At 36.2% G+C, this 27,499-nt stretch overlaps 1 long non-coding RNA gene across 1 annotated transcript in view; it reads left to right on the top strand.

The window, feature by feature from the left end:
• Positions 1 to 14,764, top strand: part of LOC114204546 (uncharacterized) — a 32,843-nt gene extending 18,079 nt beyond the window's left edge. Inside the window, exon 4 of the long non-coding RNA XR_003608202.1 lies at positions 14,557 to 14,764. This is a non-coding gene — a long non-coding RNA (uncharacterized LOC114204546). The remainder of the gene's footprint in view (positions 1 to 14,556) is intronic.
• Positions 14,765 to 27,499: the final 12,735 nt, after the last annotated feature.

Here is a 27,499-nt window from a genome sequence, read left to right as displayed (position 1 = left end):
TAGATGAATTAATATTTTTTTACTGCTTATCAATATTATTAGTTTCCTATTAAGTGTGCAATTGCAAGGTTTTTTTTTAATATTATGGGGGCTAAAGTTTTAAATGAAAATATATATGGATATTCAATGAAAGTGGTAGAAAAACTGGGTTCAAAAACATTTTTTAAAAGGCAATTTTTGGAGTCCTCTCCCTATATATTCTGTGAGCAGTGTTACAAACTACATGTTATTCTGATAACTTCAGCCATGTTAATAAATAATTATGGCTCCTGTGTTTAACTGTCTGCTAATTTTGGCACTAGCCATAGTGCGGGGAGTGTCACACTGACAAAAGAGAAGGTAATTTGGTAGTGTTGCCACACTAACATTCATTAGGAAACTCACATGGTGGGCCTGCCAATATTTTAGTTAAATCTTATTTACTACAGACATCTGAATTAACTTTAGAAATAACTGTCAGTGCTATAGAGTATCAAAATATTATATTACTTAGTGGCACCAGTTCATATTTTGATGAGGTTAATCTCCCCACTGAAGAGGTTTTACCAACATAAAGTTACTCTGGCCAGATACTATCTTTTATGTAAAAAACACAACCCATCCCTATTTTTAAAACAAAGTGCATGTATGTATGTGTGTAGGGGGTGTTTCTGGAAAGCTACACACAAAACGACAGCAGCAGTGACCTCTGGGGAAAGGAGGAGGGAACTAGGGCTGGGTATCAAAGAAAATTTCAACTTTATTGGCAATAAATTTTTTTTTAAAAAAAGAGAATGTACTCATACTTCTATCTAAATAATATATATTATACATATATATGAAATTATATCTGTATCTATCTGTATAAACCTGTATATATACAGATTTAATTTTAAAGTTAAAATTCTCTAACAAAATTAGACATAGGGTTCAACCGGGTTCTGGCCTCTTTACAGATTTAATCAAATTGATTAACTGTGACTTTGGGTACTCTCTAGAACTCTCTCTGAGCCTCAGCTTTTCCATCTATAAAATGATAAAATAATACAGATGTATCTCATAGGGTATGCCAAGTTCACGCTCAATAAATACATATCTGTAGAAACACTTCATAACATGTTATTAGTCTTAATATTTCATGTTTAGCATGTAACAATGCCTATTCTTTCTGCCTTAGTTTTCTCCTGTATAAGGGCATGGATCTCTTTCTTCAGCCCAAGGTGGAAATGTAAGGGATACTGGCTGCTCTTGTCAGTAGGGCTTCTGGCTCAAGTATCCCTGCCACAGAAAAGAATGTGGGGCTGGGAAGGCAGAGCCCTCTTAGGCACATCCTAGCTGATACAATGATTACTTTAAAAAAATTCCAGACAGAACAGATCAAATCAGAAAATATTCTTAAAAAACAGTACCACCAGGTGTCACTGTAACCTAAAGCAATGTTGGCTGTTCCTCTATTCAGCTGGAAAGAAATGTATACTACAAGCAAACAAATACTATCTTACAAGGCTTTCCATGTCATTAATTTATATTATCACAGTTACTAAACTATAGTCACTAAATTCTAAATAAATGGGTCACCACAGCCTTCATTTTTAAAAAAAAAAAAACCTTATAATTAATGACAATGAATGCTAAACAATTTAAAATGCAGTAAGTAGATTTCTGGAGATCAAGGATTTCATATTTTCAGTTTCGTCTTTTAGAAGGCAAACTTGAAGTCCATGATAATAATGATGTATCATTTAACTAAGATTTTATCAGATAACAAGTGAGTCTAGTTGACTGCTTAGCACTTTTCTTGTTCTTTACTGGATATTTGGTATACATCTTAAAGTAACAAAAAATAACAGTTGGAAATTCTCATAACTGATAAAATTATGAGTTATAAGATTTATTTTAGAGACATAATTCATTTTAATAACTCCACGGGGATTTTAACATCACTTTTATTCTTTTCAGCCTTAATTTCTTGAAGATATAGGACTGCTTAAAGCAAAATGTATAACACTATATTTTGGGTTTTAAAATATATAGATGTAATATATATGGCAATAATAGCACAAAGTATGGAGGGTTGGTAAATGAAACTATACAGTTGTAGGAAATATAACTATAGTTGTAGGAAATATAACTGTATACACATATGTATATGTGTATATATATATATATGTATCTCCAAAGTTAATTCAGTAATAATTTTAAGTTGATCATGATAAAGCATATTGTAATCCCTATAGTAACCATTAGAAGAATAATGCAAAGAAGTATAGCTATAAAAGTCAACAGAATTAAAACGATACACTAGAAAATGTTTAACATGAAAGAAGGCAGGAAAGGAACAAGAAACACATGACACAAATGGAAAACAAATAGCAAAGGGGTAGACCTAAATTCAACTATATCACTAGTTACATTAAATGTAAATGGACTAAATATTCTAATCAAAGCTATACATTATTGGGCTGAGCTGTATAAAAAAGCCAGACTCAACTATATGCTATCTGTAAGAGATACACTTTAAATATAAAATACAAATAGGTTGAAAGTAAAAATTTGGGAAGATATACAGTATGCATAAGTAAACTTCAGTGGCTATATCAGAAACATGTAAAATAGACTTCAAGAAATAATATGAGAGTCAAAGACATTTCATATTGATAAAAGAGTCAATACAGCAGGGATTTATAAAAATTATAAGTATATATGTATCCAATAATAGAGCTCAAAAATACATAAAGCAAAAAAAAAACTATCAGACTTCAAAGGAGAAATAAACAATTACTATTATAGTTAAGTTGATGACTTAAATATGTTTCTTTCAGTAACGGATAGAACACATAGACAAAAAATCAGTAATGACAGGGCTATACAACATTATGAAACAGATTGGCTGCATTGATATTTATAGAGCACTCCACCAAACAACAGCAGAACATAAATTCTGTTCAAGTACACACAGAACGTTAATCAAAACAGACTATGTGTTGAACCATAAAACAAATCTCAATACAGTTAAAAGGACTGCATTTACACAGAAGACGTTCTCTGACTGCAAATAAGTTAAAATAATAAAAAGATAGCTATATAGTCCCCAAATATATGGACATTAAATAACATACGTGTAAATAATCCATGAGTCATAAAAGAAATTACAAGGGAAATAAGAAAGTATTTTGAACTGAATGAAAATGAAAACACAACATCAAAATTTGTGGGATGCAGTTAAGAGATACTTAGAAGGGAATATATATGCTTATATTAGAAATGTCTATATTAGAAAAGAAGAAAATTCATTTCTCTTAACTGGGCTTCCAAATTTAATAACTCCAGTTCTCTTATATTCTGCTAGATGAAGATGTTGAAGGAGTCTCTGCCAGTTTTCAAAAATTTTTTGGTTGGGATGTATTTCATATTACTTTTGTGAATAATAGAGGAAGATAAGAAGCAAAGAGATATTTACTATGTGCCTACTGGGCAACAGATGGTGTACTTAAATGAAAAAGCTTTTTCTCCTTCTACTTCTGAGATTCAGTGAGGTTATCCAGAGTCACAGGGCTAGTAAATGATGGAGAAGCTCAGATTTAGGTCTGCCTGATGTTAACAGCTCATACTCCTACTATACAGCAGGATGCCTGAATTCTTGATTGCTGCTGTCCTGTGGTCCACTATGGCTCCTATATTTCCTTTGGTTTAAACTTTAATCTCTTCAGCTTATTTCCCATTATAATAGTTTGTTTCTTATTAAATGAAATCTGTTACGATTTATTTATTGTCAACTTATGAAAGACAAAGCAACTGTCTCTATTTCTGTCATGGTGTTGCCTTTTAGGTTATAAAGTCATAATGGGCAACCCTCATGGTTACTACATTATACTAACTGCTGCACAATCCCTCCATGTGGATAGGCAGAGGCATTAGATGCACTTCATGATGATGAGAGCATGCTTTCACTTTGCTTCAGGAAACACATCTGGTACTGTATGTTTGAAACTCTGATGCCATCAATTACTGCTAACATTGAACATTATAAATTCCCCAAACAGAAAAAGAAAATGCATTGATTAAAATTAATTCCACTGAATTACCTGAATAAAGCACTTAACAGTTCTGGGTTATTATGACTGATCAGACTTTAATAATAATAGCTAACGTTTTTGAATGCTTTTCATGTTCCAAGCCCCATGCCAAATGCTAATTACCATAGTGTTGTAAATAAACCCACACGGATGAGGGAATTGAGGCTTAAACTTGCTCAAAATCACAAAAGGGTTAATATCTAAACTCAGGTTTACTTCTCTCAGCATCAATGTAAACATGCACACCCTACACAGAGAAAAGTATGAAAATATATTCTGGTTCTAAAAGGTTTATATCAATATCTATTGATACTAGAAAAGTACAAGAGGATCGGACATACGTCTGGATACTTTATAGGCTCTTATAACTTCATGGGGTACTATTTACAATTTCAAGTTAATTCTCTGGGGATCATGCAATATCTGTATTTTTCCTTGACTATCAACGTTTCAATATGCAATAATAAAGTCAAGAAATGCTTGCTTCCACAGATATGAGTATGCAACTCCCAAAAGAATACACACATTAACATACAGAGATCACTAGTTTTTTTTTTTTGTAATTAAAAAATTCAAGTAAATGAATTTTTGGCATCAGCATGTTGCAACTACTAAATTAGCAACATTTAAACATACACACTGCACAGGCATGGCTCAGCAAATCCGTTATATGTAGCTAAAAAATCTGCTTCTGACTTGGTGATATTGCTTCATTTAGTTATAAAATAAAGGGATAGAATAAAAAAATTGATGGAAATATTTCTCATCAAAATGAAAACAATTTTAGTAGTATAGTAATTTGGTACAATGTGGTATATCAACATGATATAGTCATTTAAGTGATTAATATATTTAAGTAGAATGTAATATTTTTAAAAGGCATAACACTTTCAGTGTACCAGCTGACTGCATCTGTACAAAAACGGGAGACACTCCACAATAGCCAAAATATGGAAAGAGCCCAGATGTCCATCAAGAGGTGAATGGATAAAGATGTGGTATACACACACACACACACACACACACACACAGGAATGTTACTCAGCCATCAAAAGAATGAAATCTTGCCATTTGCAATGATGTGGATGAAACTAGAAGGTATTATGCTAAGTGAAATAAGTCAGTCAGAGAAAGACAAATACCGTATGATTTCACTCATATGTGGAATTTAAGAAACAAAGCAGATGAACATAGGGGAATGGAAAGAAAAGAAAAATAACATAAGATAAAAACTAAGAGGGAAGCAAACCATAAGAGACTCTTACGGAAACAAACTGAGGGCTGCTGGAGGGGAGGTCAGTGGGGGGATGTGGTAACTGCATGATAGGCATTAAGGAGGGCACTTGATGGAATAGCACTTTTATGCAACTGGTGAATCACTAAATTCTACCCCTGAAACTAATAATACACTATATGTTAACTAATTTGAATTTAAATTAAAAAATTTTTAAAAACGGGAGACAATGTACAATAGGCAAAAACTAAAATATTTGGGTGTGAATAATAAGATTATGAAATGAATCATTTTTCTTTGGGAAATTTTTGGTTACTATTTTCTCAATGTTTCAACAATTTTTAAGAAGACAAAGAAAGACATGAGAGCACCTAGCCTCACAATGATGAAATTTAGACAAATGATGTAATGTTCTTTTTAGGTCGTTCAAATAAAAGATGTTTGCTCACCACACAGCAATTGACTGACTGAGCTTTTAAAATAGTAGCAGAAATATGAAAAAAGTTCTCAGGTGGCTGATTATATTTAGTGAAACCTGAATAGGTGACTCCATATATTTTAAGAAAACTTTTGAAAATGATTTCTTTTCAGCAGCACTGAGGGTGGTATTCTTGTGCAGTTTTTTGCTGCTATTGTATATTGACATGACAGAATGTTTTCTTATGATACAAAACAGAACCCAGCAGACTCAAGTAAAGCAGAAAATGTGCTGAATTTTTAAAAGCAAACCGTAGTAAAATATTTCGGGACTTTGTTACAGTAGTACTTAATCTCCATGTCCTTCTAATTGTGTTTATACAGACAGATTAATCACAGATATCCATCTTTTCCATTATATTAAAAGTATGTTTCAGAAAAAAATATGATAAAAAGTCTTATGAAAGTCATGGGGGTATAATGTACAATATAGGGAATATAGTTAATAATATTATAATAACTTTGTATGGTGACAGGTGGTAACTAGACCTATCATGGTGATCATTTCATAGTGCATCAAAATATCATATCACTATCTTGTACCCCTGAAACTAATATAATATTGTATGTCAGTTGTAATTCAGTTAAAAAAAAAAAAAAAACCTTACGATAAAGGAATATGTAATCTTGTTACCTTTGCAAAATCAAAACTTTTGGCCCAGTCCACTCTATCTCCTCCTCACCAAGAAAATCTTTGAAAAAGAAATGAAACTCTATCATCTGAAAATTCATCTGAGAACTATACATAACCTTTCCAACTCATCTAAAGGCTGGGGAGTTTGCAAGGGAAGCAAGAAAAAGTTCAGATGGTTTAAAAAAAAAAATCTGACTGGTTCCAAATCTAGTTGCTTAACCACCAGTGCCCAAGTGTCTCTAGGGAAGCAAGAGACATCTGTGGGTTTGGAAGGAGAATAATTTATAAACATGAAAGATGTATTTCCCCACTAACTCACCCCTGTCTCCAAAAGGGAAGAAAATAAAGCAACACAAGCTAAATGTTGAATGAAAAGTTACCTTAGAATTAGACAAAAGGAATGAAAAATAAAATTGCATCGGCGATTTTTTTTCATAAATATTCCGTGTTAAGAGTTTCTGGAGAAAAACTGGAGCACTTGATTGATATGCAACCTTCAGGTTAATTATAATTGATATTCTGGCCTTATTCATTCTGATAAGAAGTTGACGTATGAAAAGCAGTTGCTTGTGATAAAGTTTAATGCACTGCCCTTTATGTTCACTATGTTTTTTGTATAAAGACATACTAATAAATATTTATAAAATTAATTTCTCTACTTGAGACATTTTATAGGGTCATATGAATACATAGTCAGCAGGTCTCAGTTTGGATGTTGGTTCCACTTACCACTTCTGTGACCTTGGGCAAGCTCTTAACTTCAATATAATAAGCTTTAAAACACATGACGGTAACAGCGACTTCCTCATTAAGACGAAGCTCAAGGTTCTTAATTGTCAAAATTTAATAGGGACTTCTTCCTTTAAAAAAATTTAAGGGTTTACTGTGTACCAGGCACTGTTCTAGCCTCTAGGGATGTAGCTAGCCATAAGTCCCTCATCTCATGGTACCCATGAAGAGACAAAATCAATTAAGAAATTAACATACAATCTGACAGGTGTGATAAATACTACAAGGGAAAGTATGGCTGGTTAAGCGATCAGTTGGCAGGGAGTGCGATTTAAGTGAAGGTGAGGGTCAGGCCTTTCTTACTGAAACTAAATGAAGCAAGCCTAAATGAAGCAAGGGAGTGGGTCATGTGTATATCTGGCATCACATGTCTGTTGAATTTCATGTGTAATAACTGAGTGTTACACACATTTGTACCAGAAGCTACTACATAGAGAAACAGGGATTTGAAAGGCTTGGGAAGTACAGACTGGCAGGAACATATATAAAGGAAGAGGGGAAGAAAACAGCAACAGGGAGTAAAGAAAACATCACTTTCCCCTCTGTCTGACATGTAGCTTCTCGGTTTGAGCACAAACACCCTGGCTTATAGGATCTCTAAAGGGGTGAAGGAAAGCTAGACACCTAGGCTCTTGAAAGGCTCCAAGGGAAGAATGAATATTACTTTTATGCCATCTTTTCTAGTGGGTCTACTAAACTTTAGACCCAGGAATAAGCTGCACTGGCAAATGGGAAAAAGAACCGAGCTAGGGTAAAACAAGGGATCTTAGGTCGATTATCTTACGTTTCTCCACCTACGCCTACGGTCTTATTGAGATCTGTGCATGGGGTATGATTAACTTTGAACTCTGTATAAGAGTCAGTCTAGGTGTAACCCACACCTAAACAAAGAAGGACTTTCAGAAAATGATTAATACAGCCCTTTGGAGAAATAGTGGGAGAGATGGATGTTGCGTAAGCAATTCTCTGAAAACTCTCCGAAGAACATTAGACTTAGGCAATGTAGTAAAAAACTGATTCATTGTTCTGCTAGGTCTTATTTCCTCCTGTGGCAAAAGAATCGAAATTCTTACATGGTAGTTCTAAGTTCAAAGACATTGACTTCAGATGACAGTGCCATTTTATAGCGTGTTAACCAGTGTGTGTGAAAGTTATCGCTAGTATGCACTTGAATTACTGGAGTGAAGTCTTATTAACATGAAATGTTTTAGAAAACAAGCTGCTCCTAATTTCAACTTCTTAGGGTTTGTTACATAGTTCAGCCAGTTTCCCAATCTCTCTAGACCTTGACACCATATTTTGTTATAATTTCAGTAACTAGAAAAGCTTCTGCTTCTGTACATGCTATGTCCCAGCTTTGGTCTGTCTCCTACTCAGAACAGCTGCTTTACACTCAAGCCCCACCCTTCAGCCTCTCTGAGAGCAGCAGGCAATAATGGACATTTCTGGGGAGGGCAGGGACCATGTCTGACTTGTTCACAGCTGTATCCTAAACTCTTAGCACAGCGTCCAGTTTAGAATAGTTCCTTAATAAATATTTATTAAATGAATAAACCAATATCTGCAGTCCTCTGTCTGAGATCCACGATGATCTTTTATCTTTTCTGAGAAGGACCTGGGAGAGAAGGCGGGCAGGTATTATTAGTACAATATGGTTGTTGATTTTTAGTTCCTCCCCTTTTGATAGGATTACTGAACAGGCATACAGAGAAAATGTATTGGGCAAAGTTTATTTGACCAAGTCTCTCATGTCCTTGTGGAGAAATGTAGTCTGGATCCTAATATAATCAGGAAGATTCACAACTGCTGAACAACTGTGCCCCAGAGGAACTGAGGATTGGATAGAGATCAACCTGGAGGAGAGCACTGAGAGCCAGGGTTATACTGCTGTCTTTGCCTGGACATTTCCTATGCAACGATTTTAATCTTTATCGATTATCTTCAGCTAAACTAGATAATAAAGGCTTTCTGACGTAAAATTTTGTTGGATAACTAAGTCAGGATCCAAAAGGACTTTGACAAATTAGTGCAATGGGCTGATTCTAACTAACAATTAGGTACCATTTCTAAGAAATTTCTTACGGAGTGAAGGTGATGTAACTGCAGCTCTTGGGATGGCTTATGGATAAATGTAAACACCTATTTTAAATTCAGGTAATGAGCCAAACAAGTACCAACTGGGGCAAAAGTGCAATTCATGTGAAAAAGGAATGAGTTTTAACTGACATTAAGCTCAACTTGGTAATAATACTGATGACTGCCCCCCAAAAAGCTAATGTAATTTTAACCAACATTAAGAGAATTGTGCTATCTTTAGAAATCAACCGAGTATTTATGGAGCTTCTCTCTGCATTGTCCTAGGTGCTATGTGGGATAGAGAAGTATCAGGCATGAAATCCTTGCTCTTAAGGCACATTCTAGTGAAAAGATTGGCAGTCAGAAAACAATGTAAGATATGTGATATGAGAGACGACGTATCAAGGAAATGACCCCTCAAAACTCCTAAACACCCAAAACAAAAACTGAAAACAAAAAAAGGCCAGAGGCTTGAATACACTTGACAGGCATACATAGTCCCTTAATTGATATTTATAACCATGGCCCAAAGTCATCAAGAACCTGCTATACATAAGGCCCATTACTCTCTGTATAGAGACCGACAGAAATACATCTTAGAAACTGCCTTTTTTGTTTGTTTAGTTGTTTTAGTTTTAAATGGGATAAATTCACTTATCTAGAAAATTCAATTATGAGGATCGGCTCATTCCTGAATGGGGTCAGTAAATCAGGTACTACTGCACACAGTGAAGTACTGAAGTATACAGGTCGATCTGTAATGCTTGAGAAAAGAGGGAAATAAGCATGAGAAGTCACAGAAATGAAGCATTCCACCCCAAACTCTACTGAGCCGAGCCAGATTTGTGGGCTCTCAGCAGTTTGAGGTTGTGGCACAACCAGAGACTCTGGGTGCTGACAAGAGGATGGGGGAAAAAACAGCTGCTTCCACATAAGTCCAACACATAATTTACCAAAATAGCCAAAAGTTGCACACATCATGTTCTCTTTACAGTGATGGTGCACTACACGCCAAACCCATGGCACATTTCCTTCTCAGGTGGGATTTCCAGTGCACAAGGCCCTCCCTCCTTTGTGCCTGTATTTGGACTTTGAATTTAAGGCTGGAAAAAAGTGACACCAGCAAGTGGATCCATGCCTCCACATGTATGGCCTCTAATCTCAGCTGGCTCTCAGGGAAGCAGAATAGCTTCCACAGACAGCTTTCTTTTCTATGCCCATGGCAGCTTCTCCAACCTTCTCCTCTTCCCTATTTTCATTCCTCTCAGGTGTGACCTACCTCACTCCCTATTTCATGTGGTACCATTCTGTCATAAAGTACATTACTGTGTCCCAGCTCAAATCTGTTCTATGTCCATCTATCATTTCTTATTCACAGGAAGATGCCTCTCCTGTTTAAGACTAAAATTCCTTCTCCTCTGTGGAGCTGTTGATACTGTTGACTTCTCCTTCCTTGAATTCTCTACTCCCTTTACACCTGTAGTCTCATTTCCCTCCTCCTCTCCTGGCTCCTTTTCTGGCATCTTCCTCTGCTCAGTTTTCAATGTCATGTTCCTCAGTTAGGTTCACGGTCCTCCTCTCACATCTACTTGGGCAGCATAACCCACCAGTTGCTCTTCCTGAGGATGCTCTGCTCTGCACACCTCCATCCTCTATACATGCTCCTTACCTTTGCAGTGTATCGGCTCAACTGATTCAATTGCTCAGGGTCTGCTTGTCCCTCAATATGTTCAAAAAGTTTTTTGAACTGTTTCCTGATTCTTCTCTGTATACCTCAACAGGACTCTCAACAGGACTTCTACCATAGGTTCTCTCATGCAATCAATGATTCTCATGTTTTTATCAACTTTTAAGTTGCCAACTCCTTGAAATGAGGCTGCACTGTTTTTTGCCAATCTCTGTGTGAAGGGGTCAATAAACACCTATCAAATGAATGGATGAATTTTTTAGGTGCAAAATGTGATGCTGGAGATCAGGAGATAACGGAATACTGTCTGGATGATCAACTGGTGGGGCTGCCATTTGACAGGGATGTGGGCCAAGTGACTTAATGTCCCTGATGAGAGGAAGAATTTATGATGTTCTGACGATTCTGTACCACGTAAATCTACTTAAAGTTACTTTTTAAAAAAAGACTAGATATTAACAAAGTCTAGATAGACTGTACAATAAATTGAAAGGTACATCAGTGATTATTTTGCCCTTTTTTTTTTTTTTGTTGGTAGCAGACACTGAAACACTTTCGGGTAACTACTGCTCTGTGTTATGGTGGCATGGGTTACTGGCTAATGAAGACCTAAACCATTTTTGTATCCTAGACTTGTAAACCCAGTAGGTCCTAGAGGAAAGGGATCTATCTTTGTTCCTCAGTAGAAGACCTCTTTCTACTATAACTGCTAACTAGCCACTTGACCCTATCTGATAGGTACCCTAGATCTAGAAAACTTGCCTTTAGCTCTTGGAGACCTCACATGGTTGGAAGCAAACAGAAGATGATGACAAGAACATCATTTCCTCTGCTTCGTGCATTTTTAAAAATTTTTTAACAATAAAGCTACTTGGGTTTAAGGCTTTTTAAAATACCCGGTCTTATGGTGAGTATGCAAAAGAAAATAACTTCATGGTTTCTGGCATGGTTGGAGACATTAAAAGAGCTCTGGTTGCTGAATAAAATCACAGTTTTAAACCTTCCTGAGAGACTGTTATTTCCTCACTAATTCCCCTTAAGCAAAATATTTAAGATCAGTATGAAGAGGCTACAGCTTTTTATTCTGAGGATTACCTTTCATGGAAATGATAAAATGGAAAAATAATTATTCCACAAAGTTCAATAAAAGAGCCAAATCCTCCCAACAAATCCACAGATACCATTACCCTTAAATACCCTCCACTTATCAGGGGGAGAAAAAGAAAACTTCCTTAGATCCATTCAAATATAAAAACATTCTTTACTACATTGAATTTTATAAAATCCCATTGTTAAATACTTCCTCTCAAACTCCTGCCAAATGGGAGGATTACTGCTGAAACAGACAAGGAATATGTGACCTCTTCTCCCTCCCCTGATGAACATCAGGGTTACACTTTGGCACACATACAGATCTATTTTCTACAAAGGATGCAGCTTTTCAGAGATGTGAAGGATCTGGAATGAGAACACTGGCCCTCATCAACCCACTTCCTCTATTGGAAGGGAGTCTCCCAAATAGTCCTCTAAAGGAAACACTGGAATGAAGTCACCCATGTTTAGTAAAGTAACAGTAGCCTGATGATGTGATTGTTTCAGAACTGATAGAAGGCACAGCAGTTAGACGGAAAGTTCACTGGGACTTTTAATAATGAAATTTTAGATAAATATTTGCACAGATGCACACACATATTTATTTGTTCTGCTTCAACGAGACTCTTCCAAGTGCTAGTTTCAAAATATAAACAGTGGGAAACTGCTGTAGTAATGACTAACAAAATACAGCAATTATTTGCAAGGGCTGAAAACTATTCATCTAATAAAAAGTAGGAAGCTGTGTGGGAGAGAAAGGAGTGAAATTCTCTAGCAAGTGAGGACAGTTGGAATTTAATAATTCACTTTGGCAATCATATTTGTTTAGTCAGCAGGCCAACGTTCCTACTGTGCTGCACAATGCTGGGGGCAGTCTTCATCTTAAACACCCACCATGTTGAGAGAACGAGTATTTCTAGCCAAGCTGCATAAATACCATCACTGCAGTAGTCCTTGAATATAAAGCTTTTATTATATATCTCTGGGCAGATCTGTAAAGCCCAGAAAGGACTCTCATTAGTTCAGAGATTAATTTGGCAGAGATGGCATCAGATTATTTGAAAATGTGTTATTAAGCAATATCTTAGAAGTGGCCTATGTGGCAGCAGATAGCCATGCTCTAGTAAGAGAATATATGATAGGCTCCAGACTATATTTTTAACATATCCTTAGTAATATAAACAGAGACCAAGACATGAAAAGCTCTCTTGGTTTTCTCTTCTCTATTCATCAATGGTTTTCCTCTTCAAAAATACTTTCCTCATCACTTTTAATTGAAATAATTTCTTCTTCAAAGGTGAAGAGATGCAAAAGTGAAGAGCTTATAAGAGAATGTGTATATTGCTATAGTAATAAGAACAGAAAGGTGTACCTGATGATCAGCCTAACACAATTAGATTAATGACATCCATTATGCAAACAGCCCAAATGTATAAATAACAAAGAACTGGCCACCTATGGAAGGGACATAATGGGAGTCAGGAATGCAAAGAAATGGAAAGTGTATGTAGCTACCACATGTCTGCATACGTCTACTCATACAAATATCTTTGTTTCCTATGCTTATTCACTGGTTCTCTTTTGTTTGACTCTTCAATATCATTTAATTGGTTAATACTTAACCAAGATTAACTCTTGGTAACCCAGAAGCCGTAGACTTGTTTTTTCATGTAGCAGATTATCACATACTGCCTAGCAAATAATTTTTTCCTATGGTAAATATATGGTAGAAATGTTTGTGGAAAGAAATCTAAATATTCTTTCAATGGAGGAGAGAGAGTTAGGTGTTTGGCAAAAGGGGCATATATGAAGAAGCAACAGAGTTTTGTAACTCCTGTACAATGACAGAGACTTGCATAGTTAGTCCCAATCTGGAGTGGCTTTCCTTTCCACCAAAAAGTGTCTGGTGTAACCAGTGCCACTACCACAGCAGGGGGCAGACCCCCACCAAGAGCACAGTGTGGGAGAGAGGTCGGCAGCCTGCATATCAGAGATCCAGAGTGGAGCCTGGCGGCACCAGAATGAGAGAAATGACTTCATGATAGCCCATGGGGAGGCAACTTTTTTTTTTTTTTTTGAGTGCACAAGAGGAAAGTGAGCATTTCAGAGAAACAGTTGAGGAAGACTAGAGGTGAAAGTCTGAATTTAGAGCAATAATAGACTGGGAGATTGGAAAATCTTCAAACATATACTAGAAGATCTGACCAGAAAGCCCCAGTTCTGACAGGTGTGGAACAAAGAACCATCATGAAGGAAGAGAAGCAAGTCGGAGTCGAGTCCCTCAGCCACAGCTGTCTATGTAGTTGGGTTAACTGCCCTACTTGGAAGATTGAAAGTTAGTGTCTGTGTATAATTTGACAGATAATAATTTTGCTTTAAAAATCTCTTTAGACAATTGTAAATAGCTCCCCTCTCGCATTCTTCACAGTGCTTGCTGAAGAGGGCAGCTGTGATATAGAAAAATAACATCCTATTATGGCTACCTTTACTAAAATTGCCTCTCTTTCTGCAGGCTTATCTGACCCAGACCTCAGAATCTCCTGGACTAAGAACAACTCATGCCACTGTGATTTGGAAGTATCCTGGTGCTAGAGAAGACACCAAGACGGCCAAGAGACAATGGAAGCATTAGAAGGCCCTAGTTGAACAGAATATATAATTTCATTTAACAGCTGCGGAAGCTCATTAACTACGTTGGCATGAATGATTCTTTACAACTACAAAAAGAAAGAAAAACAGCAGCCTATTTACAGATGCAGGGAGGGCCATTCCTTGTTTTCTAGCTTTCAAGGGAAACAAAACATTTCTGCATAATAACTTTATCCTATAATTCAACACTATTTAAAAGTGTAGCTTGCCATAGGCTTAAAGAGATATTTTTGTGCCACATATTCCAAACCTTTGCAATATTCCAGCACAATTTCTGACTGCATGGCTTCCAGGTTCCCTATGACCTGTTCAGGGGCCAATGGGGCAACAATATGGCCAGTCCAGGCACCTTTCTGGCATGCACACTCCCCGCACTCAAACATTTCTCTCCAAACACACCCCACACTTCATGTCCTCAGCTTGAGGAAAGTATAGCTCAAATGCTTTCCACAATCCTTCAGCATCTCTTATTTTTTATTTTAGGTTCTCTGCCACTTACTGAGTGACGCTGAGCCAGTCATTTAGCCTTTCTGTGCTTCAGTTTTTTTATCTGTAAAATTATGATAGCACCCGCTTCACAGGGCTATTGTGAGGATTAAACTGTGAATTAACATAAAGGATCTAGAACAAAACTGTGAGTTAATAGAAATCATCTAGAACATCTAGAATCAGCCAGTACTTCACTATTATTACCACTACTTAGGACATGATGCACCACTATTACTTATTTCACATGTATTTCACCAATTCCACCTAAACAAGAATTGTTTGAGGGCAACAATTGGCATCTAGGGTGAGTATGGGTACATATTAGCACCCTTTCATGCCCCCTTCCCTCTTCCTCCCCTGCTCCCGCCTCAGATACATACACAAAAAGGAGGGCTGTTGCTGTGGTAGGGGATGTTGCTGACATTTTTGGGGGATGAGCTGAAGGTTCATGAAGGCATGTGCTTAGCTTTATCCCATTTAGACAAACTTTCTCGTGGCTGTTCTTCCTCCTAAGAGTGTTAAGGTATGCTCTGGGATAGGTCCCTGTTTTTCTCTTTCACCTTCGCAGACACACTCTCTTCTTCAAGATCTCTCATAAATAGAACTGCCCAATATGGGGGCTCTAGGCTAAAGGAGTGTGAAATAAACAATTCCTTAGTGCAGCCTGCTTCATTAGTATTCCCTACTGGGGCTGAAGAGGATGCTCTACTTAGTGATATTACTGTTTGCCTTTTCTTTCCTTAGCATGTATTTCCTGTGAGATCTTTTCAGGAAGGGGTGGCTAATCTCAGGTAGAATTTCGGTAATCCTGGGTTTCTGGTCCACATGACATTATCTCATCCCACCCTTATTAGCAATCCCAGGGATCAAGTCTTTTTCAACTTTGTATCATTTAGCCCCCAATAGTCAACTATTGTTTATGCAAGTAGGCACTCAATATTTATTGAAGCGAGCTGTCACTCATCTTTAAAAAACTATTAGCCACATTCTGGTAGGGGCAGTCACTATGACTGAGGTCCTATCATTTAATTAAACTGAATCCAAAATTCAAAGAACGTTTCAGAATAACAAGTACTAAAATGTGATGCTTATCAGTAAAATTCAAACTCATCACTGTGACCCATAAGGTCCTACATTGCCCATTCCTTGTTTACTTCTCTGACCCTATCTTGCTCACTCCGAACCAGAGTATTTTATAATTTTTGCCTGATCCAACCTCTGCTCCTCTGCACCTGCTGTTCCCTCTGCTTGAAATACTTCCCCGCCCCCCCCAGAGTTTCACATGATGAACTGCTTCTTGTGAGTCCTATCTCAGGAGAAAGAAGGAACCCATAGCCTGAAGAGAAAGGAATAAGACTTCCCCTGAGGAAATGACATGAAGTATGATACCTAAAGTATGAGTGTACATGCGTACATGTGTGCATGGCTGTATGTGTTTTGGGATAGAGCTGGGTAAGATAAGAGTATTCCATCTATGCAGAGGGAATAGCTAAGGCAAAGGCTCAGAATGCAAAGGATTAGAGTAAGGTTGTTTGCAGAACTGAAAGGCAATGTGGCTTCAGCTTGAAAAGCCCAGGACAGCAGAAGATGGGCCATGAGCCGAATCATAAAGACCTCTTTCAGAAGAGGATGCAAAAGAGGGGAAGTAGAGTGAGAATTTATGTACTGTGGCCCTCATGTACTATCTTAATTTAAGATACAAATTAACCATTCTTCATAAGAAGAAAATCTTTCTGCCTTCACAGGTATTCCCCTATTCTTCCCTAACTTAAAAACAATTAGTAGTGCTAAGATCAGGCACCCCTAGGATTTTTATATTTCCTTCAGGAAAAGTGAGCTACCACATCCAAGATTCAGGGGATGGGACTGCTCATCAGCCTCTTGGAGCTTGTTTTCTAACCCTAAACATAACCATAACTTCTAGTACCATTCCTGGGGTTATCTCAGGTGGGAAACTGAAAGCATTTTTAAAGCTGGTTTTAATTAGCTATTAGCATATCACACACATTGAATTTGTACCAACAATCTGAATAGATTCTTTTCTATACAAAAAAAATTATATTTCAGTAAATTGCATTTTGATAAATTGACCTTATGCTATTAAATTAGCCTTACATTTTTGGAATTTCTAATAATTTAGGGTAATTTACTTTAACTACTCAGAGATTTAGGAACAAGTTACAAGAAATCAAGACAATCAGCCCAACCACTAAAGCTGAAGTGTAGAAAGGTGAGATGATTGGTTCACGATACAGCTGAACATTATTCTTCCCATGAACAAACAGTGTGCAAATTTCCTAATTTCTTATTCAATGTCTGACTGTCAGACATTTTATTTTAAGCAAAATACAGATTTACTGCGGTAAGAGAATAGAATGAAAATTAGAAAAAGAAAACTATATATCTGACAGGGCCATGAAAGCTACTGAAAGTATATGAAAAAGAATAAATGTTTCAAAATCAAATTCTCCAGATGTGCATTTCATAGTTGAAAGATTCTAATTCCAAAGATAATTTTAATCTAACACAATAATTAAAGAGTAAGGAATTGAGCAAAATAATTTCCTTAATATGCACTTAAAAGAACTATTATGTGTAAAACATCAATACTCAAAGCTGAATATCTGAATTTGCAAATTTTACCAATTCTCTCACTCATTTCAACATACTTAACACTCAGTGCAAATAAATCATTTAAATAGGACAACAGTTTCTATTCATCAACATCATACATCTTGCAAATAAATGTATTTCTATTGTGGAAATCTTCACTGCAAGTGCTACTCTTTTATGGCAGGAGGCATTTATTTACATATATTTTCCTTCATTGGTATAATAAACATTTGTTCTTTTCAAGAGTTTAACTCTTTAAATGAAAAACACCAAAATCCAAAATTCAGAAATGGTAGTTCAGTCTCTGCAAGGAAGCACACTGAGAATAACAAGCTTATATTGTATTACTGTACTGTAAAACATTTTATATTTTCCAACACTCTTTCCAGTAAGCTATCTCATATGTGAGATCTCCTGGTGTCATTTTTGAAATGAGAGCTGTGGAGAGATTCTGATTTTACTCAGTTGTTAAGGTGCCTGAAGGAGTTCATTCATTAATTTCTCTAACCATGCAGGGCACTGGAGTCTTTGGGGACAGTAAGTTCACATTTAGTGGTTACGCTGAATGAATCCCCAATCTACTTCATTTTAATTTGCATTAAAAAGCCTCTACTCTCAAAGTACTGCATCATTAAGTTTATATAATAATTAGATATACAAATTAGGAAAGGCAGATTAAGTATCACTTGGCAACATTAACTTGCCCACCACCTTCATACTAAAGATTTAAAGAGTGTATATTAGTGAGAGATACTTGTCTGTGCGTAACAACTGAAGAAGCCTGTTAAGAATACTTAATCCACTGACTATTATTTCTAATAATAAGCACATTCAGAGGATGAGATTTTTTTTTAAATTTTATTTACTGGCTTTTTGCCATTAAGAGAAATAAAAATGAAGGGGAAAAACAATAATCATAAAAACCCTAATATCTTAAATGATTTAATAGCTTAGTTAGTGCACACAAACAACTATAGTATATACTACCAACCATATCTTCTATATCTATTTAGAATAGTTATTCTGATATAATACCATACAAAGAAAGTCTTGTTCATTCTTGTAGTGATACTGCTGAGACAGTTCACTAAGAACCACCTTTAAGAATTCAGTAAGTCATTTAAAAATTTAAGAGAGAGAACTTCCAGTTACACTTCTGATACAGAAAAACAACTGGCATCTTTACATTATTATTTTTAAGCCACCACCAACTGACACCACTCAAGAAAGATCCCCAATCGTAATAGTTAGCTACAATTTTAGCTAAAGAATACAAGGCGATTCCGATAAGCATCTGTTTGGGTGAGGACGTGTTTCATAGGTATAGCTACTAATTCCCATGCAGGACTATATTCTTATTCAGCTTCCTTTGCTCCCATTGTCCTCTGGTTTTATTCATTCTTTACTAGAGGAAAGATTTCACACATGTGTAATATTACAGATAGCATCACCAGAAAATGGAGTTCAGGTTCAAATTAGAGTTTTATGGTCAGGGAAAATCAGTATCATTTAAATGAGTCACCACTGCCACTTTTAGACCTCTTACACTTCCTATAGAATTCTCCCTTTTAGGGGCGTACCCATTTTTATTTTTGCAAATCACAAACAAAAACTAAATATACAATAGTTATGATGATTACTCAGTGTGGTGCTATTTTTTGTTTTACATTATAAACTTCACAGCAATAGGCATATTACATTTATCTAGCACACATTTAACAAAGTTTTAGTCGCAGTAACTGACCAGCTGTGGCCCATTTCAAGAATTTTATGTTCTAATCATATATGATATTTTACTATGCTAACATGAACATACAATTAAAAAAACTGTAAAGAGGGAAAACCACATGAAAGCAATTAGTAATAGTTTCTAATTTATGCTAAATATTAATTTATCCCACTTAAGTGAATAATAACTTTGTCTATGTAGTTGTACATATGTAACACTGTAAATTTTAAAAGTTGGATATTTTTGTGAAATAAAAAAATTGCATCCAGATCTTATTTCAAATATAAACAACATACTTTTGATGTTATCTTAGAGTAGAATTTTAGATTTTTTTCTAGTGAAATATGGGGTCCAAGGCATTAATAAATTACAAGTATTACTTTCAAAACTACCCAGCATGTTTTCTGGAGGTTTGTATTTCTCTTTAAGAATATTTGAGAAAGCTGTAATTTTTGCAAATTAAAATATTCTAATAAGTAATCACTTAAATGAAGGAAATAACTAAATAGGTGGGAAATGGAACATTTAGAGGGCAGTGAGGCAAGGAAGGGGATATGAAATAACACAGGAGGAGAACCTAAAGAAAGTGAAGGTTAAAGAACTAGGAAAAGTTTACCCATTTCTCCAGACCTATAGTTATTTACCTAGGAAATGTGGTTAAGTTCCGTGGGACACAGCTGAGTTATTTGCTCTAATTGTTTTAAGCTTACCTATTAAAAAACAAACTGCATTCTCCATTCCAGACCCCAGGGCCTAGCAGATGGAAAGCCTCCATCCCTCCCACCTCTGTTTCAGGGACAGCGTGCTAACCTCTCATGGCCCAGCATAACTAACTGAGGGTTTTCACTTGATGGCTTTATGTATGAGAGAAATTTAAAGGCATTTCTGTACATGTCTCCTTCCATCCCAGTTAATTAGAATGTTCAACTGTAGTCTGGTCGAATTTTAAATAGTGGTCAAAATTCAAATAGTAGTCACACCGTTTCAGTATCACCTCTTGCTGATATCATGAATGGGTATCAAGTAGGAAACAGAAACTATAAATTCTATGTTAATGACAATACTGCATATTTAGAAAATACTGTTTTAGAGGACAAAGGATGCCATTTTCCTCTCCTTTTGATGTCTCATTTCTACTATTTAATTGTCTCATATTAAACAAATCTGCCATAAGACGAAAACAGATTTACAAAAAGGACAAGTTATTAGATCCTTCACAGAGGTCCACAACAGGATTCTTTTAGAAGTATTAGGTTGCCTTCATATAGTTAGGGTAGTATTTGATGCATGCATCGTTTTAAAGAGATATGTGCTATGATATAGAACAAGGTTAACAGCTCAATTGAATGGAAACAGTATCAACAATGGCCTAAAATACTATTTTCATCAGCTAAAATAAGAACAAGTAGATTTTTCAAATATTGGTTTATCATCTTAGGCACTTCATTAAATTGAAAACTACTTCATTACTTAAAGACTGAACCTATAAGAAAATAAAAAGTTTAATTCAATAATGTGAAAATGAATTAACTCTTTAGCCTTTACTATTTTTTCCCTCTTCAAAAAATTTAGACTTCATTCATAGAGATGTTTGTGAATGGATCTAAAAGACACCTATTTTGAAATTATAGACAAATATAATATATATTTATAAATAAATAAATATATAGTGGGACAAATATAATAGTGGGACAAATCACCTTTTTAGAGTGACTTGTGAAATATTACCCTAGTACACCTTATTTTTTAGAACAAAAAGACTATAATACATTTCCTCACTTCTCTCAGGGATATTTTGCCTACTTTTCTTTTCTCTTTTTGATATTGCAAATTCTATACACACACAGAGCACCTCTCCTCCTGCCCTGAAGTCCTCTAAAGATGCAAAGAGATGGTTTAAAAGTCATTTAATTTATATCATTTTCACCCAAGCTTTGTAAAAATGAATCAAAGGGAAAGCGAGGTATTCTGTTTTAGTTAACAAGATAATTGCTCCTAAAGTAGCTCCTTGAAGTCTGAGGCAGTAGGCAGCTGCAAACATCCGACTGAAAGCTCATCTGTGGCTTCACAGCTTCCAGTCGAGGATGTTTACAGTCGCTCACTGTCAAGAGGGATATACCTTCTTTCTGTTTGGTTAACCTAAAGACTGGTCCCTAGCAGGTGTTTCTCGGATGTACAAGGAGCAATTCTGTACATTAGTAAATTCTCACTCCAACACAGAAATATTCTAGAAAATGTCTCAAAATCAAAACAAAAAGCTTCACGTCTGTTATTCATCTACCAAGTTCCTGTAGGATTTTGTGATAGACTAAGACAGTGTATGCAAATTGCTTTCATCCATTATTGTTAGCTAAAAAACAAACAAGGCAGGATTACTTAATAGGGCTCCAACATGTATTATGCAATTAAAATCCTTCTTTGAGTGAAAATGACCAAACACAGAAATTAAATTACGTTAATAACATAAAGTGCACATTAACATTAAATGCTAAATTTAAGTGAGCTTAGACTCTCAATGAAAATATAAAAAGTCTATTTCAAACATTATAAATTCTGATAAAAAGAAAAAAGACTTATGTGCTTTTATAATACCACTGTTGCTCTGGAATCTGCTCCCAGAGACAACTTGTATAGTCAGATGGTTTTTGAAAGCATATGCAACAATCAGGAGAGAAATGGAAAGAAATAACAAGGTCTATAACAGGCATACATCAGTTTGTGGATCAAAGTTCCCCACTGGAAAAACACAGAACCTACACTCGCAACAGAGTGACGCACATTAACTCCAAATTTGAATGTTTTGAATTCCATTCCCATTCTCTTATGAAAATAAATGAGGAAAATTGAAGGCTAAGCTCTATCAGTCACTACTCTCCTGAAGGAATTCAAAATGCTTCCTAGTCTAGTGAAAGATTAAGTTGATACACAGTGGGTGTGCCTTTCCCCAAGATTTTTTAGGTGAAGTAACCATAAGGTTCTCAGGTTACAGAAGTCTTAGTAGTTTGTGACACCAAACCCAAAACCAAAACAGAATCCACACAAACAGTGTCATGTTTACCGAAACTAACAAATGTGAGGAGCTCCATAAATTACTTTTTCAAAGCAAAGGGTAACTCTATCCCATTAAGGTTAAGAAAGTTAATCTTTGAGGCAGCAGGTGAAAACAAGCTGAATTATGTTGAGGCCTTTTTCTTTATTAACTAAGGACTTTGAACTATTAAAACTTCCTAGGGAACCACGTTTTCTCAATGGGTCAAGTCACATAGGGGAACAAAGCAAACTTTATCAGTGCTGTGCAATTCTACATTCCTGAAATTCTTAGTACTTGGCATTCACATATACCATTGCTGACTAGAGCTCCAGTCAGTTCACCAAACTCAGCTACAGCTAAACCTCGTGAACTTCTCACCAAGACACCCACTTCTTTTAAGTTAGTCACAAATAGGCACGGTACTCTGTAATTAAAACAGTTAAATACCAAGCCTTACACCCTGTGAAGACATTATATAGCAGTAACTGTTTACCAAAAGAAAACAGTTTTACTTCCATAAATTTTTCTCAAAGTGACAGATCCCCTACTTGTCTTGGAATCTTACCGCTTAAAATTAAAAATGGTTAAGTGACTAGTACATACTAGGCAAGCAACCTCAAATAACAATTGAATGAACATGTGAAAGAGGTCTTAAACCTTAGCACAACTTTGAACATCCAGTCTTTTGCTCAGAGCTCTATGAAAAAACATAAAAAATTCCGCAAAGCACAAGCACAAAGATGGTAAAATCTTAGTTACAAGGATGCATCAACGGAAGGGTATTTAACAAGCATCAATATAGTACACTTCACTGCCTGGATACACAGGCTTCCTTTTTAGCAAGATACCAGCTAGATGAAACCTATGTGGAAGGTAAAGCAGATTTATCCCAACAAGGTGCTGAACAATTTTGCCAGTTTAAGTGAGACTCAATGTTATTTAAACTATTTGCTTGTTTCCTGGTAACTGAGCAGTATCGGTTGGCTCCACTTAGAACAACAATTCTCAAAATGAGAAGGTGGCAATGGAATTATCAGGACAGTTTCTTCTAACCCCACATACCTGGACTGCCTCTTGCCCCATCCATTTTGCAATTCTTATTCAGAAGGGGAGGGCGCTGAGTGTGTGCATTTTGCAAAATCTATCAAATGATTTTGCTATATGTTCCTGGCAGAGGACTACTAATCTAGAAAGATGAAACTAAATAAATTTGCTTGAGGCTAAAAACTCTTGCCACTATTTGAGAAAGAGCACCAGTAAATCCATTTAAAAAAAAATCAGGAATTAAAAACAAATATGGCAGAATAAGATTCATTTGTGTCCAATACATCAGATCCTATATGTTGTCTTATATAACCCTGGAAACGTTCACAAAAAACTTAGTTCAAAACCAGAGAAATGCTGGCTGCTCTCGCCCTGTTGGATAAGAGCCACAAAAGTCTCCCCACCCAAAAGCGCAGCTCTGGATGTCTATACCCTAATCAGTTTTTATAATCTTCCTCATATTAGTTTTAACTCTTTGAAGGATTAATTCCTTCTGAGTGGTGGACAGTTTAGGACTGGTCTCAATTAAAGTTTAAATTTTTTTCTTAGCTACCCTGAACCATTCAGTCTCGAACCCTCTTATCCTCTAATCATGCATTTTCCTAAACTATGTATAACTAAGAACAGATTAAAATATTACAGCCACTCAGACTCCCCCACCTCCTTCCACTCATACATAGAAGTCTCTGGATTTTAAGATATCAGAGTTTTTAAATTAAATGGCCCATACTTGAATATTGAGGTTTTAGGCACTTTTCAACAGGTGGTGGAAGATACTATTACTTTACTTGTCCATTTATTTATTTATGCTAGGACTCTCCCCTGGCCATGGAAATGCAAAGGTACATGTAGGTGACCCTACCTCACTGGACTGAGCCTTCTCCCTCTGGTTCCACCTTTCTCCTCCATCTAACCTCCACCCATTCTGGTCTCTGAATGTTTACAGCGTCACCCAAGGAATGGGTGCTTCATGTCAGCACAGGGCCTAGTGGCCAGGCTCTGCTCTGCATCCTTCCACCTACCATCGCTCTGGGGGCCAAGGTCCTAGGCAACTGCATCAACAGTATTGGTATTTGGACTTCATCCTTTCCTTCAGGAAACCCATCTAAAGACAAGAAATAAGTAGTTTCTGTTTCCTTGTAGAAAGTATATACATAGAAGTGATTCTGGAATGGAAGTAAAATAAATGTACAAACAAAATTCTGCCCTTCAAAATTCATCTTCACCTTCTTCTTTATACTTCATACTTTACACTTAGTAGTTGACACTGTTGTTAGCCTAATTCAAAGGTTTCTAATTCTCATTATATTTCTTGCTAATGACCACGATGATGAACTTTTCCTTGCTTTTTTTGGAAATTAATAGAAATATAGGGACACCTAGGCGGCTCAGTCAGTTAAGCTTCTGCCTTTGGCTTGGGTCATGATCCCAGGGTCCTGGGATCAAGCCCGCCAGCCGGATCCCTGCTCAGTGGGGAGTGTGTTTCTCCCTCTCCCTCTGCCTACTGTCCCCACTACTTGTGCTCTCTCTCTCTCTAATAAATAAATAAAATCTTTAAAAAAAAAAAGAAATATAGACCTATCTGCTTGTTGCCTGCTGAAAATGGATGAAGGCTGTAGGAATTTACTAGGAACATTTTCCCATGGATTGTGCATTCATGGAAGATTAAGAAACTCAAATTCTAGGAAGAAAAGCAGTATCTTGCATAGTAAAGAACTTAGAGTTACAAAGAATAAAATCTTCTACTTTAGAAATTAAAACAAGTATTTTTTGTTCAATTAATATTCTCTAATAAAATGGTAGTGAGAAATAAATGGAGAATTAATTCTGATAAACTGTGTGTATCAAGTTTATAGCCTTAACTTTAATATATCATTTTTGTTGTATGCCAAGCAATGTTTATGCACGATATCATCTTATCCCTGCCATGGTATGATGAAACATTTACTATCATCATTATCATGCAGATAGGAACACTAGGCTTGGAGAGCTGGAATCATACACTCACTTTCCTGTTCTGATGTTTTGCTTATTGTAAGCTCCTCTGAATCATTTGTGGAATTGGGGAAGGCGTTGGTTTGAATAAATATGAGACAGTTAATGAAAATTCAATAAAAATTGTGTTTATATGATAAATTGGGCATAAAAATTTAAATGAAAAAACTTTTAAGAGTAACATACAGATTGGTGATAAAACAATTCATTAAGTCACTCATTTCATCTGACATATATTTACTCATTTGCCAAAGTCGTCCTTAAAATAATACTGATTTACAATCTAGGCCAGGGTTCCCCAGAAAGGAACTCTCCAAGCTTATCAGAGTTTTTTGGTTGTTAGTACCCTACTCCCTCATCTGCCCTAGCCTTTCCCCTCCTACTCTGGCTGGCTTTCTCACTAGGGAGGGGGATTCCAAGGGTCAGGGCATCCTAACCTTCAGGCTAATAAGGGACTTTCCATCCAACTCCTCTCATCTCATCTCCTTCCCTTCCCTCAGGCACATAACTGTCAGCAGTTCCCCGGCTGCATCCCTCGGACAACCTGCTGGCTCAGCTCTTCCCCAACTCAGGGTTCCATTAGACTCTTCACAAAGAGCTACTCTCACCTAGGAATGCCCTCCTAGTCCTGTTGAAATATAAGATCATACTTCTAGAGGGCCATTAGGTGAATTTAAGATAAATTTCATTGTAATCCCACAGCAGAATTCAGAAGTCCTTGTTTTTTTCTTTTTTTTAATCAAAGCTGTCAGATTTAAATTCCCCCCAAATAGCAAAAATTCAACACGATTAGTACTATACTTTAACAGTAATGAGAAATTATTTCAGAGGAACACAATTCTATAATGGAAACTACATTTAAAAAATATTTGTTTATAAATTTCATAATTAAAAAATCCATTTGTAATGTAGGTCAACTGTACAGAGTTGATATTTCTATGGATATTTTAAGCAAATAAAATGATTCTGATGCTCTTAAAGAACTGAAAATAATCTACTTGGTTCATTATTTTTTTCAAATACTTTTAGAAAGTATTACTTAAGGGGGGGGGGGCGCCTGGGTGGCTCAGATGCTTAAGCGTCTGCCTTCAGCTCAGGTCATGGTCCCAGGGTCCTGGGATCAAGTCCCGCATCAGGCTCCTTGCTCAGCAGGGAGTCTGCTTCTCCCTCTCCCTCTGCCTCTCCCCCTGCTTGTTCTCTCTCTGTCTCTCTCGCAAATGAATAAAAAAAAATCTTTAAAAAAAAACTTATTGGGGTGCCTGTGTGGCTCAGTCGTTAGGTGTCTGCCTTCGGCTTGGGTCATGATCCCAGGGTCCTGGGATCGAGCCCCGCATCGGGCTCCCTGCTGCGCGGAGGCCTGCTTCTCCCTCTTCCACTCCCCCTGCTTGTGTTCCCTCTCTTGCTGTCACTCTCTCTGCGTCAAATAAATAAAATCTTTAAAAAAAAAAAAAAGAAAGTATTACTTAGTAGTAGCCCAGGTTAGAGACTTTGATTAATCATTTTGTGTAAAATAACATCTATAATTGCCACAGAATAGCCAGATTATTGACAGACATAGAAAATGATTCTTTCTGAAATTATGTAATCATTAAAACATGTTTACAAAGCTGTGCAATGATATAGAACATCAGCTATCCCATCAGGTAAAAGAAAAACCAAGAAAAAACTATATGTATGTTATAAATATTACCATGATAAGATGCAAAATATACATGATTTTTTTCTACTTTTTTGTATTTTAAAAGTTGTATCGAATGCGAATACTTGAATACAAATAATCAGAAGAAACTGACCCATTTCAGACGTAAGAATTACAGCTGACCCTTTAACAACACAGGTATGAGCAGCATGAGTCTACTTACACATGACTGTTTCTGATAAATACAGTACAGTATTATGATGTAT

Source organism: Eumetopias jubatus, unplaced genomic scaffold, assembly GCF_037043125.1.
Source record: "Eumetopias jubatus isolate StellerSeaLion01/CBP00866 unplaced genomic scaffold, mEumJub1_p1.0 scaffold_6, whole genome shotgun sequence".
In the NCBI taxonomy this organism is placed as follows: domain Eukaryota; kingdom Metazoa; phylum Chordata; class Mammalia; order Carnivora; family Otariidae; genus Eumetopias; species Eumetopias jubatus.
This window is presented reverse-complemented; position numbering and strand designations above follow the sequence as displayed.